At 30.7% G+C, this 24588-nt stretch overlaps 1 protein-coding gene and 1 long non-coding RNA gene across 10 annotated transcripts in view; one reads left to right on the top strand and one right to left on the bottom strand.

The window, feature by feature from the left end:
• The window catches only part of LOC107448785 (multiple PDZ domain protein), a 646665-nt gene that overhangs the window by 387427 nt on the left and 234650 nt on the right, over positions 1-24588 (top strand). The window lies entirely within an intron of this gene.
• LOC107448786 (uncharacterized) overlaps positions 4552-24588 on the bottom strand; it is a 49909-nt gene continuing 29872 nt past the window's right edge. The window contains exons 3-4 of the long non-coding RNA XR_001584692.3: positions 16042-16141; positions 4552-4731 (exon numbers count right to left, since the gene is read on the bottom strand). This is a non-coding gene — a long non-coding RNA (uncharacterized lncRNA). The remainder of the gene's footprint in view (positions 4732-16041; positions 16142-24588) is intronic.

Raw genomic sequence — 24588 nt, 5'->3', positions numbered from 1 at the left:
AATACCATCTTATTTTTTTATAGTTGAAATAATTGAATTGGAAATCATTTTTATACCCTATATGTAGTTTAACATTTCTGAAAAATTTAGGTATGAGTTACATTTTCAATTAATGACAATTTATTAAAAAGGGGTTTAATACTTGCAATGAAGTTTTTTCTATACATTTCATGTACAAAAAATTAATATATCATGATATTATGGCAGAAAATATTTTGCAATTTAATTATAATGAAATTTATGAATGTTAAAAGTTTGATAAATTTTTAAAGCTATGGAACCTTAAATTCATTAACTTAAAACTTAACAAATTGAACTTTGTTTTCCCATATTCATTATTAATATTGCTGTTTTTTAATTTCTTCAAAATTATATTTGTGTTTTACTGCATAGTTTATATCTCTGTATTAAATAACTGTCTAAATTTTTTTTAAAAATTATTATCCTCCTAGACATATTATGGTTTTATAGTTTTCAACTTTTATAGATATTTCATATGTAAATTTATTATAAATCCACTTTGTGTATTTACGTAAATTTACCTTATGTTACCTCACTTTCAAACTCTATAGAATTTCAAATACTTTAACTGCCATAAATGCGATACACACTTCAAACTGTGAGGAAAAATGTGTGTATAGAGTAGATATTTTATCATAAGTGTTCAAATGCTCCGTCCTGTCTGTCTTCTTCTGTGTGATGATTTGTTCAACTGATTGAAATTGTTCTACTGGAGAAGTGAAACGTTTGGAGATTTTGTTTGTTTTTCTGAAAAAACAATAAAAGAAATTGTTACTCAGTTCCTTTGTAACTATTTTCTGGTTTTATTCATGAAAAACAAAAGATTCTTATTATATTTTATGTACTTTAGCAATATTTATTTTCTGCTGTGTAAGTGTATTAGAGTTTTCATCGTCTGAGGTTGCTGGTTAGAACATTATAACTAAAGTGTTTACCTACAAAAAAATGCTCGACTCTACATGCCAATTTTTTTTAAATAAAATTCATGGAATAATTTTTAATGCAATTTTGAACAATATAAGTAAGTTAACTCAAAAATATTTTTTTGTTTTTAAATATATAGTACTAAGCATTTAATTTGAGTTCCTCTAAAGAAATGTTATAATGTAGTCACCCAAGCTGCAAAATAACTTGGACCAATATTCATGAATCTTGGCTCGATAATTCGTTATTTGCCCTTATTTTCCAATATAGAATTGTCCGATTCACCCGACATTTTGCAGCTACTTTACAACCAATATCGGCCCTACATATAGTTTTTCGATTTACTTAATATTTTATATTCTTTATTTAGCCAATATAGGTTCTTTATTGGCCGTATATAGGCCGATATTGGCCCTATATAGGACCAATATTAAAAGACCTGGACATCCCGATATTGGTCCTTGGGGGCATGTTCATATATTGAGCTAATTTTGAGCTCAACTGGGGACAAGGTAAAATTTTTCCTAGGACAGATTGTTTCTTTTGCAGTATTTATTTAACTGATCTACTCGTGAATTTTTAATAAACAGAAATGTTGTTTTTGTAATCCCATATTAAATTTTTAAATTTCAGTTAAACTCAGTAAAACAATTTATAAAAAGAACATATTTTAGAATTTTAGTTATCCCCCTATGTTTGTTTTAAATTTATATCTCCTAAATAATGGGCTGGGTGTGATTATTTTTTCTCAAATCCGTCTTCTATAAAAGTTAATCAACGCAAAAAGAAAGTTTAAAAGTAGAGTGTTTAAAATAATTCATTCCTTAATTTTTTTTATGAACTGTGTAAGGTAAAATTAATAGGCTTTTTAACTTTTGTTTTCTAATTGTGAGGCTCTAAATCTTTGCATTGAAATTCTATAACCATATTTTTTATTTATTTTTTTATCCACTAATTCTGTGTATCTAGTTTTTTGTAAAGTCATTTTAGTAAGGTTTTAAAATTTAACTAAAATAAAAGAATATTATGCCACATATTTAAAAGTTTTAAATTGATGTTTGTATACAGATTATATGCAGTGTTAGGTGTACAAATAATGTACCATAAGCAATAAAAATTCCGCTTTAAAATAATGAATTCTTGAATTTAACTTAAAAACCCATGCTTGAAAAATCTGTATTAAATTTGTTTTAAGAGGTTTTTGTAAAGTGTACGTTCCTGATTCTTGCTCTTAAATTACGCTACCTAAAGTTTTTATTTTTAAAATTAGATTTATTATTTAATTATGCATTTATTATTTAATTATTTTTAATTATACATACAGTCCCTTATTCAATTTTGTTTTTACATGCTTAAAGTACTTTTTGTAATATTCGCTATAGAAAATTTGTTTTCAATATTTTTACTTCTTGAGTTGAAACTGGCATTAAAAGGAGTTGTTTTTCATATGAAGGTTCCTGCTTTTGGTAATATAGTGATTATTCAGAATAATAAAAAATTTCTGAATTTTTTCGTTATGATAAGTTTTAAGCAGGATAAAAAGCCAAAATTGATTTAATTTCTGAAAAATCATAATATTCTTCATAAACAGTGTTATTTATTTATTATCAAATGTATGCATATAAGTCTCTTACTGTCACTAGTAAAGATAATAATGATAGTTTGTTGAGAGTTGGGGGAATTTTACTGAATTTTCGATTTTTATTTGTTGCATAAACCATGATTATGTGTATGGGTGTATGGATGCGCGCCCAGCATAGTGTCAAAAATACGGGTATTTCTCAATCTAAATTAGCAACATAAATGCATTGATGTATTGTTTCCTTTTAAAAATACATAAGTACACCAAATCATTAAAAAAAATGCTATTTTTTTTTTTAATCTGAAACTTGTATGTACCTAGATCTAGAACATATTTTTCTTTAATATTCTTTTCTTGGAAATACATTAATTGATTTTTTTATGATCAGTTTTTTTAGATGTCAAATAGGTAGATAAAAATTACGGTGGCAACATGATGTAAACAATTTTAGATTTGATTCCTATGATTCATCTGGAAAACAAAGTTTAAGCATTGGATATGTCTTGTTATAACTTCTATTTATTATAGATTCATGATGTTTTAAATAGGTTTTTTCTTACAACAAATAAAATGGATTTTTATTAACACTGGTAGGTAATTGGCTTTATAAAAGTAGCTTTCATTTGTAGTCTTATTTAGAACATGTCTAATGGAAAATTTCATCTATGGGGACTCTTTTATGGAAAAAAAAAATTAGTTAGAATTTATTTATGGATTTTTTAATAGAATATGATTGGATCCTACATCGTTGAGAATCATTGTTTTTAACTTCTATATGAAATCAGCCTCAATCACGTATGAATCCAACTGTAGTTCACCCAGAAGCTTATGACCTTTTAATACTTCTTTGGATTTCGCTGAATTATGAATTTAAGTTAAGAATCCAGTATAGCTTCACTTGAATTTCTTCAATAGTATTAATATATCATATTACCAAAACATGTGTAGAGATGAGCTGCATATTACTGAGTGTGACCAAACTAGTCAAAAAGGTTACTTATACTTTTTAAGGCTATATAAAATAATTATATTTAAATTTTACTACATTTATTTTGACACGCATCTTAAGAAAACTATATTTGTAGAATTACCCGAATTTACATCAAAGAAGATCCGGGAGAAAAAGATACAAATCCAGGAGATTTTAAATCAAAGAATTGTTTTGAAAATAATCTTTTATGTCCAGAAACTTTCATTTAAATATCTGTCCTGGAATGAGCATTATTATAGTGTATCGCGAGATTCCCTTTTGCCCATGAATTTTCAAACTGCTGACATAATACCTATTATCAAGACTAATTGTAGACTTATTAAACGAGGGTTGCTTTTTAAGTAAGGGCCGCTTTGTTGTGTACACTAATAGATGCCGCTTGCGAAGCAACGAGTGCTTGTGCCGTGTCCCGGCATTCCTTAAGAACAACTGTACTCAGTTGCAGCTGCGTAGGTAACTTGAACGGTCAGTTCTGTGTCTTTAAAATGCCCAAATTTAACAAATCGTCCGCCACAAGATACGGTCAGTGATGTGTTTTAAGTCGGGTGAAAAACCTGTCTGCTGCATACATTCACTGGCAGATTTGTAAAGTTGCTAAATTCCTTGCCATGCTGAATGGGAATTTTGCTACTCTATGACAACGACTCTCTCCGTTGCTCAGATCCCAGCTTTATTGGTTGGGAAGTTTTGGACCACTCCTCCTTAAAGTCCTGACCTTGCGCTTAGTGATTTTCATCTTTTCCGATATTTCAAACATCATTTTATCGGCAATCACTACAACTATGACGAATACGTGAAAACGTGACCTCTTGGTTAACGGGGCTGGTGGCAAGTTCGCATGAAGAGGGTATTCAAAGTCTAGAAGTATCATAAGTGTTTAAACAAACTTGACGACTATGTTGAAAAAAAGAGAAACGTATGTAGAATCTGAAAATAAATTGCTTCTTGAAAATTTTCTTTTGTTTGATTTTCAAACGGTCCTTCCTTTAAAAACAACCCTCGTGTATAATTTTAAAAAAGGAAATGTAACTCATTTTGGAATTTTTTTTTTTTTTTCAAAAATTATTTATTTACTAACATTATTGCACAAACATAGATGTTGATATTGTTTTCCGCTATGTAAGCTTTCTCAGTTGACCAAACTCTTGACTGTTTATTTGACGAAACTTTGAAATGCCCATCTCCTTATTTTATTTCTTTTGTTTCAATAACCCTGAAATATAAAAAAATATAAATATATTAATTAAAAAATGAAAACATTTCTTATACAGATTGAAAAATAAATTAATATTATTGCTAAAGTGCTAAAGAGACTATACTAGAATATGTTAATGCTCGGAATTACATATAATATGCATAGTTAAATTGTGGGAGAAATGCAAATTGAGACTTTTTGCAAATTCATGCACCTTATCACTTGCAAACTGTTGGATGAACATTAGTTATGCTCAACGCATTTGGTACGGAAAAATCTTTGCTCTCTTGCTTAAAACCTAAGTATGTGATCGTGTGGGATGCTAAGTGGAGGTATAAATTCTCTCTTAACTGTAGTAACTAGCTAACTTTGACGGCCACTTGATCAGCCTGACGAACTCCTAAAAGTTAGGTAATGAAACGTGAGGGGAAAGTTTTATGTATTAACTTGCATAATTTTTATTTAAATTTCCTTGACTAAAATAGTTTAAAAATTTTTATTTTTAAATGAAACGATACTTTATGTTTTTCTTAAGAAAATAAAACTAGTATTGAATTTACCCTTCGAGAATATATAAATGAATTTCATCGAAAAAAGCCAAAAATTTAAAACTAATTTAAAACTTTTTTTGTTATAATTTTTTTTAAAGCCAGCTTCCATTGTTTTTTTGTTTTTTTTACTATTAAAAGAATGAAATTGGAAAATTTAGTTAAATTCTAAAACTAATTTAAAATTGCACGTTTGTAAAAATGTGTTGCTGCCGCAAAATTAAAATTTCTGATAACACTTTCATATATATATATAAAGTCATAGTTTTCACATTAAACTATATTACTCAAAGCTAAAAATAGCTTGAAGGTCAAAAAAAGAAAAGAAGGAAAAAAACTTAAGAATTAATGTACTCATCAATAACATTTGTAACACACATATTTTTTTAAAAATGTGCAGCGTAGAATCTAATATTTTTCGTGAGAGGTTTTTGCGTTATGTAGGTGATAAGTGTGCACGTAAAATGTTTTTGATGGTGGCTGTAACGTTTTATAAAATGCATTTCTATAAATACTAGCGGAAAAACAGTTTTTCGTATGGGGTAAAGAAAAGTAAATAATACTACAAATTCATGCACAAAACTGAACGACATATATCGATAAAATTAATAAAGCTAAAAGAGCAAATTCATGTCATTTTTATTTGAAGAACTTCATGGTGGCTTTCCTTTATTAGATATAACATAACGCATTTTTAGAAGTTCATTTCATCCAAATAAATATTAACTATACTCTATCGTTTAACATGATATTGCTCGTAGTATACTATTAGTAAAGATTTACCACAATCACGCGATTTTCTCCTGTGTTTATCCCTTTCAGGGGGCCGTAAAAAACATATTACCATAGTACCAAAGTTAAATACTTTTAGTAATTTATTTGGTATTTACTTTAAACAGCGGCTATTAAAGCAACCTCAATAGTACCTATTTGCTAAAAATAATAGAGCATCATTGGCGTCAATAATAGTTAGGCGATTTTTTACAATTATTTTTAAATGTAAGCTCAAATTTGGGTCGGCTGTTCAACAATGGTTATAAAATAAAATTCCTAAACTGATTGGATCAGGCTAACCGTGAGTGGTTTTCCTCTCCATATAACGCTATTGCGGGTTAGTTCCTTCAAATCTTCCACGAAGGCAAAATTTCTTCCAATGCTTGATCTCGAAATTCCCTTGTCTTCTGGATTGGATTCAAAATTACAAGACTGCGGAGTTGAACATTAGTAGCCGTAAACCCAAAATTGGGTCGGTGGTTCAACGACGGTTATAAAATAAAATAAAATTCCTTTAAATGAATCAGTACATTTCCTCCTTTATTTTTTTAATGCCTGATTTTTTCTTTATTATTCCATTTGCCAGTGATTTTACATTATTTCGTTTTATAGAAACACCCTTTTAAAATGTAACTTAACTATTGTAAATACCAGGGTTTAGATAACATTATAAATACGAATTTGGTAACGTAGACCACGTACGGTACCACGTTCACATTGATCACTGAGCTATCTGACATAAAGAATTAAAAGAACGAGTAGTGAACTCATTTTTTGATTAAATTGTGCCATAAGCTATTAGTCATCACTGATGTTTTCCTAATATTTGAAAAATCAGAATCGCCTATAGTTTAAAATTTAAAACATTGGCTATCGTTAAACCACTCAGGAAATTCTAATTTTAAAATGTCTCTTCCGAATGATCTAAATGAAATTTTTAACATTTTTTAGAATTGGGGGCTAAATAATCTCCTTTCAGCCACTGTACAAATTTCAAGATGGTAGCACAAATGGGTCTAAGTTATAAGAAAGAGACACAGACAAAATAATTTTATTATCATAGACATACGCAGTAAACTTTCTCCCACTCGTCGTGACCGGATGGATAGATATCGGTGTGTATTGAAAGTAACACATCTAAATTATCACAAAGAGCTTCGACTGCTTGATTTTTTTAATGAGGTAAAAGCAACACATCTAAACTAAACATATATAAGAAATATCCATCCAAAACATATCAGCTGCGACAAAACTAGTCCTGCTCGGAAGAGCGTCCCACCTCTACTATTGTCTCTAGCATCCTCTTCCTTTCTCACTCTCTCCTCCTTTCTCTTCTCAGTTACTTTTGTTTTCAATCTTTACATACGCAATTCGGTTACATTAATGTGACCACCACCTACCCTTTTGTCGTGAATGTGATCTAACCAATCACAGAGGACAGGTGTCATCACATTGTAGTAGAGCGTATAGAAATGGCGTCCGTCTGAATCGGAAAACATGCAATCGTTGGCAGAATGCAGAAACAGAATGATTTTTCCTATGTCCAAAAGGGCATGATTGTTGGTTTTCATGTTAAAGGTGGAAGCATTTCCGGAAAGACTAATTTTTGTGAACTGTTCGCGTGCTGCCAAGTAAACGTATACCATGCCTGGAAAAATGGATCTATCCGAAATCAGCGAGGGGACAAATTTGGTACACCGCGGGCCTTAGATGACAAAGATGAGGCTGCGGAGATGTTGTTGTCGTATGCCTTTTGTCAATATTAACAAGCCTTTTTTAAGGTAGGGGGGTGCGCTTCTCCTTGTTTTCCAGTGGCGCCATCTATGGTTAAGAATTCGACTTCTGCCTCACACATACGATACAGCCAGTTTTACTGGGAGGACACGTTCATACACCATCCATCCATCTACACATCGTAATTTTACCTGGATTAGAGCACGATCAATCTCCGATCTTGTACCCCCAGAGGTATTGATTTGTTATGAGGACTTTGTGAATCAGATAGATTTAGCATGCATCAATCACCATTTTGTACAAGGGGAGTCGAACTCACGACCTCTTTTTGTCATACCAACTAGGCTAGCTCGGCCCCTGCGGATATGCATGTGTTCAGGTGAAGGAAGTCTGACCGACTAAATAAACCAAGGAGTTACCAACAGTGTCTCTTCGTCAACGGTTCATCGAATGTTGCTGTTTGTGGGTCTCCGCACCTATGTTGACTGCTGTTTATAGGCGACGAAAGGAGGAATTTTCACACCAGTACTGCAACTGGACTGAGTTATTACAGTTGGCTCTTGCCAATGAGCCACGTTTTATGCTCCATTGCACGCATGAACATTGGTCTATCCGGTGTGAAGCGTCTGAAAGCAAATGGCCGACGACATTTGCAAGAAGGGTCCAGGCTGGAGGACGGGGCATTATGGTCTTTGGAATGTTTTTGTGACATTCTCTGGGTGCACTCATCATTGTGGAAGGCACGATGGGTAAAAAATAGTACACATCTGTCTGTGCAAACCATGAACATCCTTATAGGTGATTTATTTTTTCTCAAGTTGATGGCATCTAGGACAATGCAACGTGTCATACAGCTAGCAGTGTACGTGCAGGTATCGATGAGTTTACCGTACTGTAACACAATCTAGAATCTGTGGGACTACCTCGATCGAGTTATACGCGCCATGAATCATCATCCACGTAACTGGCCACGACACTGGAGTCGGCATGGCTCAACGTCTCTGACAACGCCTTTAAAAGCCTAATTGACTCTCGTCCTGCACGTCTTCTAGTAGTCCGTTCTTCAAAACTTGGTTATTCTGGCTTTTGATATGACTGGACTGTGTATAAATTTCTCTTGTGTGCTGTATTGCAGTGTCTTCGTTGACAACAACTACGTAACTTATTGCAAACTCTGTTTTTAATGACGAACACTCTATATTGCTAAGAAATTGATAAAAATATAAAACGTTTTTGTTATTGTCATATTCAAGCAATTCATGACATGTTGTATAAAAATTATACGCTAATAATTAAAATAACATAAATATCTTAAGGTAAAAAATAAAAATAAAAATTTCACATTTCCTGTTCTAATTATCTACAATTTTCATATAAAATTAATTTTACATCTTTATAACAAAAAACGGTCTTGGCGTTGTATAATCTTTTCTTTCAAAAGTAATTTTAAAAATAAATTGTAGAAACAAGAAAATATACTTCGTAAGTTGTTTTTATCTCCCTACGTTTAAAAAAAAAAGTTACTTTTTTCCATTCAGAACTATTTCAAAAAATTTTCGTGGTGCGTGATTTTTACTGTCATATCTCAAAATCTACTGTTCTATGAAATTTTGCACATTTCTTGATGCGGTCAAAGTTATGAGTTATTTTTATTCACTTATTTCATTCCAGTTGTTTAAATTTATTTATAAATTTTATTATTAATAATAAACAAATTTTTGCGCCCCATAATTCAGTTTAGAGAACACTATTAGCGGAGGAATTATTTTTATGGCCTGTTATTTGTGCGTTCATTTGTTGATAATTTCAGAAAAAAGAAAAAAAGCAATATTTACATAAATGTGCGTAACAGTAAAGGTTTGAGTGGGGCCAAGAGAGTCAGCCTGAAAGTGAGGAGCTATTTACTATTGCGCGTTATGCATTCGTTCTTTTGATCATTTCTCATTAGGTTTATTTGTATTTATAAACGCAGGATTCATGAAATCCATTATTTTTATGTACAAAATTTCATGCTTATTACAAATTCTTTACAGTTGGTAAAATTTTGAAAAATCATTACCCACCTACCTTCCAAAAGAAATGGTCTTAAAAATCCAATTAATTTTAGGTAATAACCTAAATCAAACTCAATTCTGAAATTATTTTTTGCGTACCATTGCTAGAAAAAAGTATCCTTTAAAGACTAGTTACTGCATTAAAGATAAGCCAAATTTTAGCGAAATTTTAGAAAATGAATTAAAAATATATCCATATATGAAATATTTCTATTGTCCTAATTTGTCCCTCTCTTCTTTATATTATTTTTTTTGAAATAAAAATACTATATAAGACGTACGCAAAAAAAAAAAAAAAAAATTAAACATGCCTTCAAATTTCAGAGGAATTTTCTTTTAGTAATTGTACTTATCGATATGCATACTGTTAAAAACTATACTTCTCGAGGAATGGTTTCTAATATGTCACACTCTTTTTTTAAAGTCAAGAACTAGAAAGTTATAATTATGCTCATTATTATACACTTGACCGGTTTAAATTATTTGAAGTTGATTGAATTTATAAAAGTCAAAAACAACTCATTGCTATCCCAAAAATATAAAAATGTTTACAAATCTACAAAATTCAGAAAAGCTTCCCTAATATAAGTGAGTTCCAATGTGGTATCAAAACATATTAAATACGTCACTTCTAATTTTTATAATCTCAAAATTTTTTTTAAAAAAATCTAAGATGAACGTCTCCATTCCTTTCTTTCACAACGTTGCTCTGATGTCTCAGTATGTTAGTCATCGAAAGAACGACTTGAACAATACTAATTTGCAGTATTTTTATTTTCATAACCATTATAGGAATTCTTTCACTCGAAAAACTAGAAATCTTAGTTCCTAGACGAGCCTTTGCAATTTTAATTTTTAAATGACTTTGGCAACACTTCTCTGTAATTTTCTTTTCTTTTGCGTGTTGCAATGGTCTTCTGAAAAGATCTGATGTTAAATACTTTGATCCAGAACGGGAAAGTTTTCTTTTACTTGCTATATTGGGTTCTGAATTGGCTTAGCCGATTGAAGAATGAATTTGATGTCTTCTGACTGAGAACTTGATTTGATTTAAGTTGTTTCATCCTCCGGAGGGTATTCTAACAGGAAGATCTTCATTTGAGGTAGATCTATCTCATCTCCATTCGAAGCAAATGGATAAGATTTCACACTACAAAGCATAATTTTTAATTGCGTGAGAAAGTATCTCGTATAATTAGACCACAAGCTACTTAATACCGCTAAGCTTGGTTCGTATATGTAACATAAGAAATCCCACTTCACAAAGACAAGTTAAAATTAATTAGACCGTGCTTATTTTTAGAGAATTTTATGAAGAAAAGGAATTCAAAAATCTAAACAGAATATTCACTCGCTTTTGTCTTAAAATAATACACTTTAATAGAGAATTTTAAAACTTAACAAAAGGCAGTTTTTTCCATATGCATAGTGGTCCACGAAGTGGCAGTAATAAATAGAAGGCTTCTATTTTCTCACTGTTCGTGCTCACTTATGTTTTAGATTGTATTTTAAACCACCTTCTCCTTTCAGCTACAGTCCGCATACCAATGATATATCACATATTTGTCATCTTTTCTCTATTGGAAATAAATTAAATATTCTCATTGGTATCGCGATGGAATCTGCAAAACAAACAATATCAAATTTCTCTTTTGATATTTTTAAAGCTTGAAAATAAAAAAAGCTGTGAGAAAATCCCATTGTTTTTTAATTAGTTTTTGGAAAAAAGTAAAGTCTTATAAAGTCGAATTCATTATAGAAAAAAAAACAGCCCGGAATATAAAAAACAGTCTAATTTATTCTACTATTACTTACCTATTTCTAAGTTTTCGAGTAAATATTAAGAAATCATTGTCGTTCCAAATTATATTTCATTTCAATTTTCAGAATTTAAAAAATTTATTTTCGTAATCATTCATAATCACTAGAGCCCCTGAATTAGTCAGGCCGACTTATCATCTATTTTTGGAGCAAAGAGCTAACATAAGCACAATACTAACATAACGTTAACTTGCGAATTTGTTTGCTCCAATATTGCTTGATAGGTCAGCTCTGATAGTATAGGAGCCTTAATAATCACAAAATATATCTCTATACATAACAAAAGAAATTGTGGTTTTCTTGTTTCTTGCCTTCTCATTCGTCAGAAAAATCACATGATATGGATGTTAACAAACATAGATGATCCAAATATTTTGCTTGTCTTCGGCACGAAATTAATAAAAGTTTTAAAAAAAGTGCTTACCTATACACCTATTATTAATCTTAGCTGTTATTGCGTTTTTAAATTTGATTCTTATTCAGAATTTAAAACTATAAATGGTGTTCCTTTAATGCATTGTAAAGCAGTTCTATGATGTTACCTTATTATGTAGCGTTTTATGATTAACACAGTTAATAACCGTTTTACACTTATTAATTGGTAACTAAATTATAATTGTTTTAATAATAAATTATATTCAAAACTGTGCCCGGGTATACAAACATACAATAATAATGTATAGAAATTGACTAATTTGAAATTGTAAAGCAATATTAGGAATTAACATTTCGCACTGGCAAAGTGCCTTGATGGCTCAGGGGATAGAGCGTTCGCCTTCCAATGAGGTGAAACGGGTTCGAATCACACCGATGTTTGGTCGATACGAATCCGCATCCAACTTGCACCGATCACAGTGCTGACGTGAAATATCCTCAGTATCCTAGACGGATATTGAGTGAGAGTCCCTTTGCCGCCAGGCTAACCGTGGGAGGCTCTCGTCTCTCCTCTCTTCCTCTCCAAATAAAGCAAATGTGGGTTAGTTCCATCAAAAAGTCCTCCACGAAGGCAAAATTTCTCCCAGTATTTGATCCAGGAGTTCTCTTGTCTACTGTATTGGGTTCAAAATTACAAGGCTACGGAGTTGAACATTAGTAGTCGTAAACCCAAAAATTGGGTCGGCTGTTCAACGACGGTTATAAAATTATAAAATATTGCTTGTCAAAGGAACGTTTAACGAATTTTTAGAGTTACCGAAATTTAAATTAAAATATTAAAAATAAGTGTATGGGGATAGTTATTATGTAGAATGATTGAGTTTAAATTTTAACCTTATAGAATCGGGTTCTAATCGATGTTAATAGCATAAAACATTTTGGAATCTTTTTATTGAATAATTTTTATTGTAAAAAATCTGTTTATCGTCAAGAAACGAAAATGACGTCGTGGCAACTGTGGGATTTGGGGAGCGAATCGAGCGGTGGGTCGAAGTCTTTTAATGTATGTAAAAATATATTGATAATTTGAATTAAACACTATTCAATTATACTCCGTTACAAGTTAAGAAATAATTATACTCCGTTGCAAGTTAAGAAAAGACCATTGCGGTATAGAATTAAAGTAATCATCCACGGCTGCATAGCTCCGTTTTATTTCGTTATCAAATTATACAAATATGCTTTCAAAACAATATAAAAGCTTTTAAAAGTTAAGCACTTCAGGCAGAAATTCAATTCGTGCTATCTTTTACGATATATATCGTAGATAAAATCGGAATCCTAGACTTGGCAACATATTTCGATAAATACGGTGAACATTCGTTCTTGGGGGAAAAAACTATATGACGTAGCAAGTGCATTGGATATGATTGGGCAACTAAAAATGGCGCGTCTTATGCTAACATGACCTTAACAAATCTAGAATTCTTGCTTTTGTTTCGCTGTAGAAGATCGTTTGCAAGAAACAATATTTTTTATTATTCTTTAATCAGTTTCTTTAAATGCAAACAGAAAGACGTAGATTTGTTACAATTTTTAGATACAATTTTTATTAATTTTTAAAACCTGTTAATTGATTATTCAAGAAGTTTTTATCCTCATTTCACACGATTTAAGAAAACCAGCAAAAATGAAGGCTGTGTAACGTCGTTCCAAGAGTTGGCGATGTTAATACTGGTTCGCGCTGAGAGCTTGTCATCCTTTTCGTTTGTACTTTGATGCAAACAGGTTCTCTCCATAAAGATAATGGTATTTTCTCAACTTACAGCAGAGTATAGTGATATATCGCTTATTAACAGAGCTCCCAAAATGCAAAACATAAAAAACTAAGAATAATAGTTACCATTTTATGAACTAAATAAACGTTAAAAATATATTTGATAAACCGAAAACTTTATTCTGGGTAATTATTATCATGATAATTTTATTGTTGGCGAAGAGAAAGATTACGTTTGATTAAAATATTTGATACGTTATTCCAATAGCTCAAATACAAATTCAATGTAAAACAGTGAAGGAAATATAACTTATAAACATTTGTTTTAATTTTATAATTTATATCTCTACTACACTAACTTCTTATATACTTTCTAATGTTTCATATAACTGATAAACCTATTGTGTGATGCCTTCATTTAATATATGTAAATAAACATAATGAACCAAAAAATTTTATTTTAGTGTTAATTATTGTTCTTAATCAAAATCTCAATAAGGTGTAGAACATTCATTAACGCTAGAGGAGCGGGCAATATTTGCGCTACTAACTTTTGAGCATTCGTCCAGCAATTTGGTAATAAACGAGCGATGCAGGACTCGCCTCTTGTTATTTCAAGACCAAACAGAAAATGATGCACACAATCCAAGAAACAGATAAAAGCGTTAAACTGAAACATAATAATCGAAATTATCACCAATATAATAGTGTTTAAAAATCTAATAGAAAACGCTCGTTATTCAGCCATTTAAAAAAAATTCTAATTTAATAAAAAAAAAGCTCAATAAATTCTATCAAGCTTAAAAAAATTTTGATAGACTGGGGTTAGTGCTTTTTCAGCAGTTTATCAGAAATCGCCTTTCGGCGACCTCTACCGATCCTTTTACACGAACTCACCTCCTCGAGGCTCCTCATTAACCCTGTTTCCTATGCAGCCTTGCTCTATGTTTGGTTTTCTGTCTTCCTTATTGATATACACAGTATTTTTTAATGTGTTATTGTGAGCCGTGGTGGCTCAGGGGATAGAGCGTTCGCCTTCCAATAAGGTGAACCGGATTCGAATCCCAGTGATTTCTGGTAGATACGAATTCCGCACCCGACTCGCACCGACTACAGTGCTGACGTAAAATATCCTCAGTGATAGATGGATCATGGGTTAGAGTCCCTTAGCCGCCAGGCTATCCGTGGGAGGTTCTCATGGTCTTCCTCTCCATGAAACGCAAGTGCGGGTTAGTTCCATTAAAAAATCCTTCACGAAAGCAAATTTCTCCCAATTCTTGATCCAGAAGTTCCCCTGTCTTCTGGATTAGGTTCCAAATTACAAGGCTACGGAGTAGAACATTGGTAGTCGTAAACCCAGAATTGGGTCTGCTGTTCAACGACGGTTATAAAATAAAATGTGTTATTGTGTACTCAAAGTGCAAATCAGTAAGAATATTGCATTAATTTGTCGATCTGGATCTTCGCATTGTTCATGCGGACTCTTAATGTTTTAGTCTCATTTCAGGCTTACTTCGTTTCAACCGAAAACTATATAAGGACAGAAAATTTTTCACAAATCGCATTAAAGATATAAGAATATTTTAACGAAATTTTTGGTTCAAAAGGGGAAAAGAGCTTTCCCCGCAGATTATTATCTCTACCGCCCATCATTACTAATTATAATCATTGAAATAGTAATTAAATGTTAATCCTAAGGAAAACATTTGAAGAATCAAAAATCGCTGCCAAAAATACTAGTCAAAATCTTGAAATCGATCAACATGAATGGCGCTCTTCTATCTTCACGTTTAATTTTGTACCTGTAAGTGTTAATATTTGCCCGCAGTCCTCCAGAAATATAAAAATAAGCATCCTAGTTTATTTCTAGCCGCCTTCGTTGTCCAGTTTGCCTTCTTTTACAAATTCACCGTTTTGCTTCTCCCTATTGACCCTGCAGGTCTATATCGTTTACCTCAATTGTGCTAATATTACTAATATTTTAACTCACTTTTTCATGCTTTCCTTTCATTTTTTTTCTGCTATATTTCCGTTTACATTGCATAGTCTATTTTTAGTGCTTTGACTTATTTTTAGTTTCTGTTTGGACATGCTGAAATACAATTTTATCGTCAACTTTAAAAGCTTAGTTCCCCCTCAAAAGCTCGCCATTTTGTGTTTCCTAGTTGTTCATAAGTAGATGTTTGATAAAATAAGTTTTAAGAGGTTCTTCAGCTGGCATGTTGGTTAATCTTCAGAAACTCACCTCTTCACTGCTCCACTTTGATCTTATTGCCATTGCAAAGGATGCTTGTTTCACCTTCTTGAACTTGCCGCTGTGCCTCGCCTCATTTCAGAGTTTCATGCTGTGGATTTAAAAAAAATAATTTATAGCATATTTAATTTATTAATGTTTAGTTTTTGTTGAAATTTTGTAATTTGTGAGTATAATTAATTAATTGTTACTTTAATTAAATTCTCTTTCCTCCCCAAAAAATTATGTATTTTTAGTATTAATTATTAACTCTAAATTTATTTATTTATGCTTAATTTTTATAGAAATTTAATTATTTGAGAGATATGTTTTTACTATTTTTATAAACTTCAAAAAGAATATTATTGTTTTTTAGTTGAAATTATATTTTTAATCAATAGCATAGATCTACGAAACTTTAAATAAAAGCTAAAAAAAAAAAATCGCGTTTTGTGTCTTAAAGAATAAAACAATAATGTAAGAATTATTTTAGCAGATGTATAATTTTCGTGCAATTATTCAATAATTATTAAACGGGAAGTAAGTTATATTTACTTTTTAATAGGCTTTGTGTAAAACTTCGGGCGTTTAAAAAATAATGAATGCAAAATTTTAAGAAAATATTAGAAAAAAAAAGCGTTTTGAATTATTACTATATAATCTTTTTGACTAAAAACATTTAACGAGTTTTATAATATTGCAAAATTAAATAGAAATATGAAACGCAAAATTGTAAAAAAGTTGCAATTTTAACCCAGTATACTTGTTATGACAATGAAGCTATGATTTTTTGATATTTTAATAAATTTATTACCACTAACTATAATACCCAAAGACAATATAATCTGACGTCATCATTACGCTTTTCCAAAAGTTTCTCCTTGTCCAAAAAGGCCAATGCGCCTTTTAACGACACTTAAAGTAAACGGTTTGTTGCTTTGAATAGTTGACATTCTATTGTTATAATTTGCTTCTATCATATTTTTGTTTATTTCTGTGTGATTAAATCATGAAGGATAATTATATTCATGACATGAACCAATAAAATACTTCTCTGAATATCATTAGTTTTAAAGTTGTGTTTTTCTAATTCCAATAAAATATTGAATAAAGATAGGATTGCGTGAATTAATGTTAGTGTTTAAAAAAAATTTCATATTGTTCATTTCTGTAGAAACATAAAAATTTTCTTGATCACTTCCAAAAAATAGTAAATTATTTCTGTCATATTTTTTATTTTTATATTATATAATAAATTCTAATAACGCTTTTCTATATTTATTCCTTAGTTTGAAAGGAGTAATGGTGTATGTCGTCCATATAAATATATGTCTCATTCAACATTGAAACAAAGAACAGGAAAAATAATTAGAAGTTGAAATGAGTCGTAATTTACTTCACGAAAGTTGTTTTTGTCTTCATTAACACACGACATCCTTAAAGAATTAAAAAGTTTATCATTTCGTAGAACTAAAATAAAATGAATAACCAAACGATTACAGTGAACTTTACATATCAATTCATAATAAAAAAAAATTTAAAAAAATATCACTCAAACTAGTAGTTAAGTTTTATGTTGCCATTTTGCTTCACGTTGAAAAGAAAAGCGCGTCTCCTTTTTATATGCTCTACCTTTAGAGTGGAAACTTTTAAATATTTCTATGTATTGCCAAACCATTAAAAATCTTACCCAGCTCTTCTCAGTTACCTAGCAAAAAAAAATTATATAAGATTCTCCCAAAAGAATATTATATAGCAAAACTTCCCTTAAACACTGCAGACTATTCCCTGTAAGAGTGTGATCTTAAGTTCTCATATTTTTATTGTGTCATTCTTATATATGGTTATATTTTTAAACTTAAACAATGTCTCTGTATATGTGAGTATATCCAGATAAGTATAATATCCAAGTAAGGGAATAAAGTGTTGCTTTACATCACGTTATGCTTAGTAGGCGCATGAAGACATATGCCAATCTATCTACTTCAAAGCTGCTTTAAATTTTTTCGCTCGAATTTGCCTTCTTTTCATATTGCGAAAAGTCAATTTCGGTATTGCTCTCTATTTATGGCCTTCTGGCTTCACAGTAAATATAGGGTAAACAATTTTAGCATTACGTATATATAAAATGAGTAATGGATATTTCGCTCAAGTTAGTGTAGATCACGTGGTATAAGATGGTTTCATTCGAGGGACGGGTAACCAATCCAATTTCAGCATCTCTTTCTTAGATCTCTGACTTCTGCTGACTGTCATTGTAACTAACTTTTTGACCAATATATTGAAGGGAAAAAAAATCACTTAGTCTGGAAAATGTCCATCTTGTTCTCTAGTGTCTTAGTTACTTTCTAAGTTTCATACAAAAGTACTGATTTCACCGTTGTACATTTGAATATCGAGATTGTTCTGAATGTTTTTAGTTATCCAGACCCTTTGTAGCATTAAAAAGGCATTTTGTGCTTTGGTTCTAATGTCTTAAAAGTGTTTAGAAAGAGAAGGGCAGCATGAACTAGTTCTCAGAATCATCTGGTTCCAGAGTATTATTTTTGTCAAGTACAACAATTAAGCTAAATCATCAGAAGCTCTCCTGATTTTGAATCTGTTTGTGGACATTGTTTCCTTTTATCATAATCTCTTTCCTAGTCAGAAGTTATGGAGTTAAAATCTGAACTCAACATCACTTTCTGGGATAGGAGAAGCAAACTTGTGATGGATGATTTATTTTCTGTGAGTTAGTCTGGTGAATTCGATTTGAGTCGTTTATATCTTGTCCCAAAGCGCATCTTCTGAATCAATCCACAAACTCATAATTTCTATTCGAAAACGAACAATTAGTTTCAATTAACCAGAGATAATATAATAGTGGTGTGCATAGTTCATAATAATGTAAAGTTTATAGACAGAAATTTGGAAAGGTTAAAAGATTGGCTCCTGTTGTTGCAAATTAATAGTTGCCAATCACGTGAAACATGATTTGTTATACAGAAATGCTTTGTCGAAAAATAATTAAGAGAAGTCTAGAAATTGTTTTATATGCTTCAGCTCAGGTTTAATATGTGAGTGTTAAAAGCTCTCTTTGGGGTTAGCTTGAGTCGCTATCTTGAAATTACTTGAAGGAGGAGCTGAAATATTGCAATTTTGTTCTCCGATATTAATGATTTGTGTTTTTATGTTACTATAGTGTTATAAACAATGTAACATTACAATAAAAATAAAATAAATTATGTCTTAAATGGAAGAGTCGAGTAGATGATAGTCAAAGTGACATTTTCCTGAAGAAAAAAGAAAAAAGATTTTTTGGGAGAAAACTTATTTCAGACTTATTAACATCTATAATATTCCTTTATTTTGTAAGTTTTTTGCTACGTTTTTAGTTGCAAAAATCTCAATAGATTAAGTGACAGTCTTTGGGTGTTTTTATGAGTAAAAGATGGATCCGAGTGCACTTTGCAGCGATTTGTCGATGTACAACAAATTGGACAGTTCGTATGAGTGTTAAGAATCTGCGACTACAATACAAGTCGATAATAGAAATGGTTTTCTCTAGTAATACTTCTAACTAAAAATAATCGGGTGTTCATCAACAATCTTTAAAATGTTTGTAAACCCGATATGTTGGGAGTTAAATCTAAAATGTCATGCTTACACCTGACACATTTTTAAAGCTAATGGGAGTTTTTTCATTAAAGTCGGCATGGCCCAGAAGAGTACTTTTCGAGTGTGAGAGTATATACTATTTAATCCCATAGGTAGATGGTTGATTTTGTGTTGCTTCCTGCATTCAAACAATATTGTGCTGACGCAAAATATTGTTTAAAAAGGCACAGATAAGAGTGCTATTGCTATCGGACCAACCATGAGATGTTTTTATCTCAATTTTAATGGAAATGCTGGTTAGTTTCTGCTAACCGAATCAACGTCTCATCCTTTTTCAGAAAATGAATAAAACGTGTTCCCGTCTTCCAAAGAAAATAAAGTTTGTGAGCGCAGGCTATTATTCATTATAGATTATGCACGGACATACTCTATTCATAACGGTTTTTGTTTTATTTACTGGCAGGTAAAGTTACTTCAGTTTACACGCTTTTGCACTAAATTATTTAACTTACTCCGTTCGTAAAGCTGTATTCCTTGAAAAGTTACTTTCGAAGGTGGATTTGTTCTCAGTTTCCTTGTTCGCTTTATTTAAGGCTAAAAACTTGGTAATGAAAAATCTGCTTATGCATTTTATGGATTGGTTATTCAACGTGGAAATTCGTGAAGTGTAGGCTTACTTTCATCCTGTAAAAACTGAAAAGTGGCTCTAAAATTTTGAAAACAGCTCTGAAATTTACTTCTTTGTCTTTCCAATTAAAAAAAACTGTCCTTTTTGTTATAGAATCTTAACTAATCGGCACCAATTGGAAAAATTTACTGATCTATCTAAAATTTTTGTTTTAAGCTGTCTTAAACTGCCTAAAATTACTTTTTCTGAAAGAGCTCAAGTTATCAAAAACCTATACGTTAAAAACTTTTTTCTCAACCTCCCAAAACATTTTTTACATCGTTAGATTTTTGTAAAATTTTTATTGAAGCAATTCAAAATTATTGAGAAGTTAGCAACAAAATTATTAAAGAATTTATCAATTTTAATTATTATTTGCTTCCATGTCTCTAAAATTTTTCTCTCGGTATTTAAAGAAATCGTAAGGCCCGCCGCTGCTTTTATGAGTGTTCATCTTAACGTTGCATTTTGTTTTATTTATAAGACTAATAAACTTGAAGACTTATAATCTTACGCAGGTGTATAGAAAAATGTACAGAGTTCAAGATAGAATAAAACAAAATAAACATTCGATAATTTTTCCAGAATTATTAACTGTTAAATTGTTGAAAAAAATTCCATATGGGCAGGACGCAGGAATGAAATTGTTGATTTAAAATTTGGCATTCTGAAAAGGCCATATTTGATTATAAACTTAACACGGAGTTTCTTTTTTCGAAATTCCAATTTATTCGAGAAATTTTTGCTTTATGTTACATTTTACTTTGCTGTGTAGAAAAATGTACAATGAGTTTGATAGAAAATAATCAAAAATACGATTCGATTATTAGTTCGAGAAATTATTTGCTGTTAAATTTGTACAAAAATAAAACCATGTTGATCGATCTTTTGGTCGCTGAAATGCAACGACTAAGTTGAAGTTAGACGTGCTGATAGGACCGTTTTAAATCATAATTTTAATGATTTTTTTTTTAAATTCCTATTTGTTTGAAAGTTATCGCAATTTCTAAGTGTTTTTGCAATTTTTTTTCCTCTAAATAATAATAATTTATCCATTGTTATAGAAAAATTTATCTCTCGCATTTTCATTTTACAAGATGGCGTTTGACTTGATGTTCAAAGTAACAAAAAAATAAGGTTATCTTTATATATTATTAGCAATTAAAATAACTTCTCATTTCTTAGTTTATTGCGTCACGTATTCTGCATTCCATTCAAGGTAAAAAAAAAATTTCAATTACATTTGATTATTTTTCAAATCCAACTGTCTTTTCATTTCGTTACGATCAACATATTAATAAAATTTGCTTACATAAAAGTATAATAATTATATACTTTTTAAACAAATTGATCTTTTTTATCGATTTTAAAGGAAAAAAAACTTCTTAGTGGATTGAATGATTAGTGATTTATTTGCATTAAAACTGATTCTGAGAAAAAAACGAATTTGCTCACGAGCATGTACTGTTTGTTTTTTTGCCGCGCGGCCTTTTTTCTTAACTCGGGGTTTTTAATAACTCGGGGATGTGAGGGTATAGATTTTCTATGTTATTAATTTTCCAAAATTTAGTCATCCTGAAAATGCCACAGATGGCAATTTCGTAAGTTTTGACTTAAGCCGTCCATTTCCTTGATCTTCAATGATGAATGAGAAGCAATAATGGGAGTTGGTGAACGAAGCGAATCGGGGCGAAGCCTCCTAGTTCAATAAAAAAGAATCAAAATAAAATGGTTTTTATCTTTTCTGTCCGAAATTTGATTTTCCATTTAATTTTTTATTAACAATTCTACACATTTTTCGCACTTCTTAAAAAATGGCATCCATAGCGTTAACAACAGCTAGCTACTTGTATTTATTTTTATGCTATATGCGCAAAATATCCATTACTCCTGCTATATACTTTTGTATTTAGTAAAAATTAACTTTTCAATTGAATTTTGGATCATCAGATTAGCATAATTGGTAAATCTGTGAAGAAAAAAAAACTTACGGAGTACGTTACATTTATTTATTTCATTTTTCAATTTTGCGCGTTAGAAAATGGTATTTTGTTACAGAAATATTTTATAAAACATAAATAAATATGTACATGAAAAATTATAGTAAGCATCTAGACCAGTGATTCCCAAAGTGGTCTATATCGACCCCCAGGGGTCGACGACAATTTGCAAGGGGTCCATGTCAAGTGGAAAAAAAATTGGGGGTCCATGAAATGAAAACGGGGGTCAACGATAGTGCATCTCATATAAGCAGGTCGTGACTTTAATTTTGGCATTTCATGAATGGAATAATCAATATACATTGTTAGTACCTATTTACTTACATTATACTACCTTATAATATAAAGAAATATATCTATCTACATTCTACATAATTTATAAAAGTAGCTATGAAGTAAAAATTTTATTAAAATTTAAATTATTAGGATTATTTTTTGATATATGAAACTGAAATATTATAAACTAGCATCCGGCCGCGTACGTTTTTATTTTCTTTGCGTGCAAGGTTTTATTTTGTAACAAAAAAGGATTTTTCCGCGGTAAATTGTAGCCTAGCCTGTGTCAACTCTTTAGCTAGCTAGACCTCCAACTTTATCTGCGCACAAGATTACGGAGATATGTTGCTCAGTTTTTACGGGAAAATTTAATAAACAAACCGACAATTACACTACTACGGTTTTGTATTCAAACTTATTTCCGCACTTATAATATTAGTAGCGGAGTAGGGGTTTTATAGTGTACTATTTTATTCCATTTACATATTAATTAAATTAAATTAGTATGTTTCATGAAATTGTGAATGTTGTAGACATTCTCTTTGTGGTCTCAATGCACTTTGAACTAGGTAAAAACTTAACACATAATGCACATATACTTAACTCGTATTATGGTATATCGCGAGAAAGTTTTTAATTACTTTTTCATCTTCATATCTAGTGGAAAGGGGTTTCAGCGCAGTTGCCAATCACCTAACAAAAAAAGAAGAAACAGACTGGACATCATTAACCCAGGAGATTTGAGATTAAACCTAACTAAATTGATGCCAAATGTTGATAATTTATTATTAAAGCATCAGGTTCATCCCTCCCACTAAAAGCATTTATTTATTGCTTAGTTATTTTATATAACAGATACTAAATTTTAATTAGGTTCGTTTTAATTTGAATTTAATTAATAAATGTATAAAATTAACATGTTTTTTTTCCTTAAGTTTTTCACACTGCACGTCACTACAGTTAGAATTATAATTCTTTCACAGTGAGTAACACTATGCGAGCTGTCAAAAATACATATTTGAAGTTGATGAATTTACAAAAAATCAATATCAGTTAAGCAGGGGGTCAACCCAAAACCGAAAAACTTGGCAAGGGGTCTACGAGACAAAAAAAGTTCAGGAACCACTCTGATCTAGACAAAGGAATGAAATTTCAGCTCTAAAGGTACTAGCCGGACTATAATGTTTCCTCGCCATATTCATAAAAAATATACATTTCTCAAAATCTTGAGAGATGTAGTGTTTTAATGACCTAAATTTTAAAAGTTTCGAGAAGCAATGGTTTCGTAGATATAAAGTGGGTGATTTAGCATTTTTTTGTTTTAAATAGAAGAAAATGAAGTTATTTTATTTCGTGACACTTCCTCTCGTCGCTTCATTTAATCAGAATTATTTAAGCGCATATGAAATTTGAAACTCAATCTTTTAAATGATAAAACTTACTCGCCATTTTTTAACAATTCATTTTCAATGGAGAGTAGAAATTAAGCGATTTAGAAATTGATCTAGACACTATATTGCAAAAACATTTTATTGTTAAATTGGCTCAATTAACATTCTTGAAAATGGTCTTTTTTGTTAGAATTTTTTTTCGGTATTTATTGAAAATTTTTGCAATAATTTATGTTAATTCCTATCGCTAGACAGCATTATAAATTTAGTTCTAGAATTTTCAGTGTGAGTTAAATGTGAAATGATGAGATCTGTGCTATGCTCCCACTTTTTGAGAATTGCTCAAATGAAAAAAAAAACTATAACATTTACATAAGCAGTAATTTTTTAATTAAGGATATTATTTTTGAAATGTATTTAAAATAAGAAGTAAAACTGCTTTCGTTTTAATAACTAGGAAATCCGTCCCTTGCTTACTTAATTTCAGACATCTTTACTCGCTTATTCCACCTTGATCATGCTTAATAACGGTAACTCGGGTAGTAAATTTTTAAATATAGAGACAGTTAAATAACTATAAACTTTAAGTACTAAGTCTTATAGTTTATTCAATAAGAAAAATCAAATA

This window comes from Parasteatoda tepidariorum, chromosome 7, assembly GCF_043381705.1.
Source record: "Parasteatoda tepidariorum isolate YZ-2023 chromosome 7, CAS_Ptep_4.0, whole genome shotgun sequence".
NCBI lineage: Eukaryota > Metazoa > Arthropoda > Arachnida > Araneae > Theridiidae > Parasteatoda > Parasteatoda tepidariorum.
The sequence above is the reverse complement of the archived record's forward strand: the minus strand, read 5'-3'. Positions and strand labels throughout refer to the sequence as shown.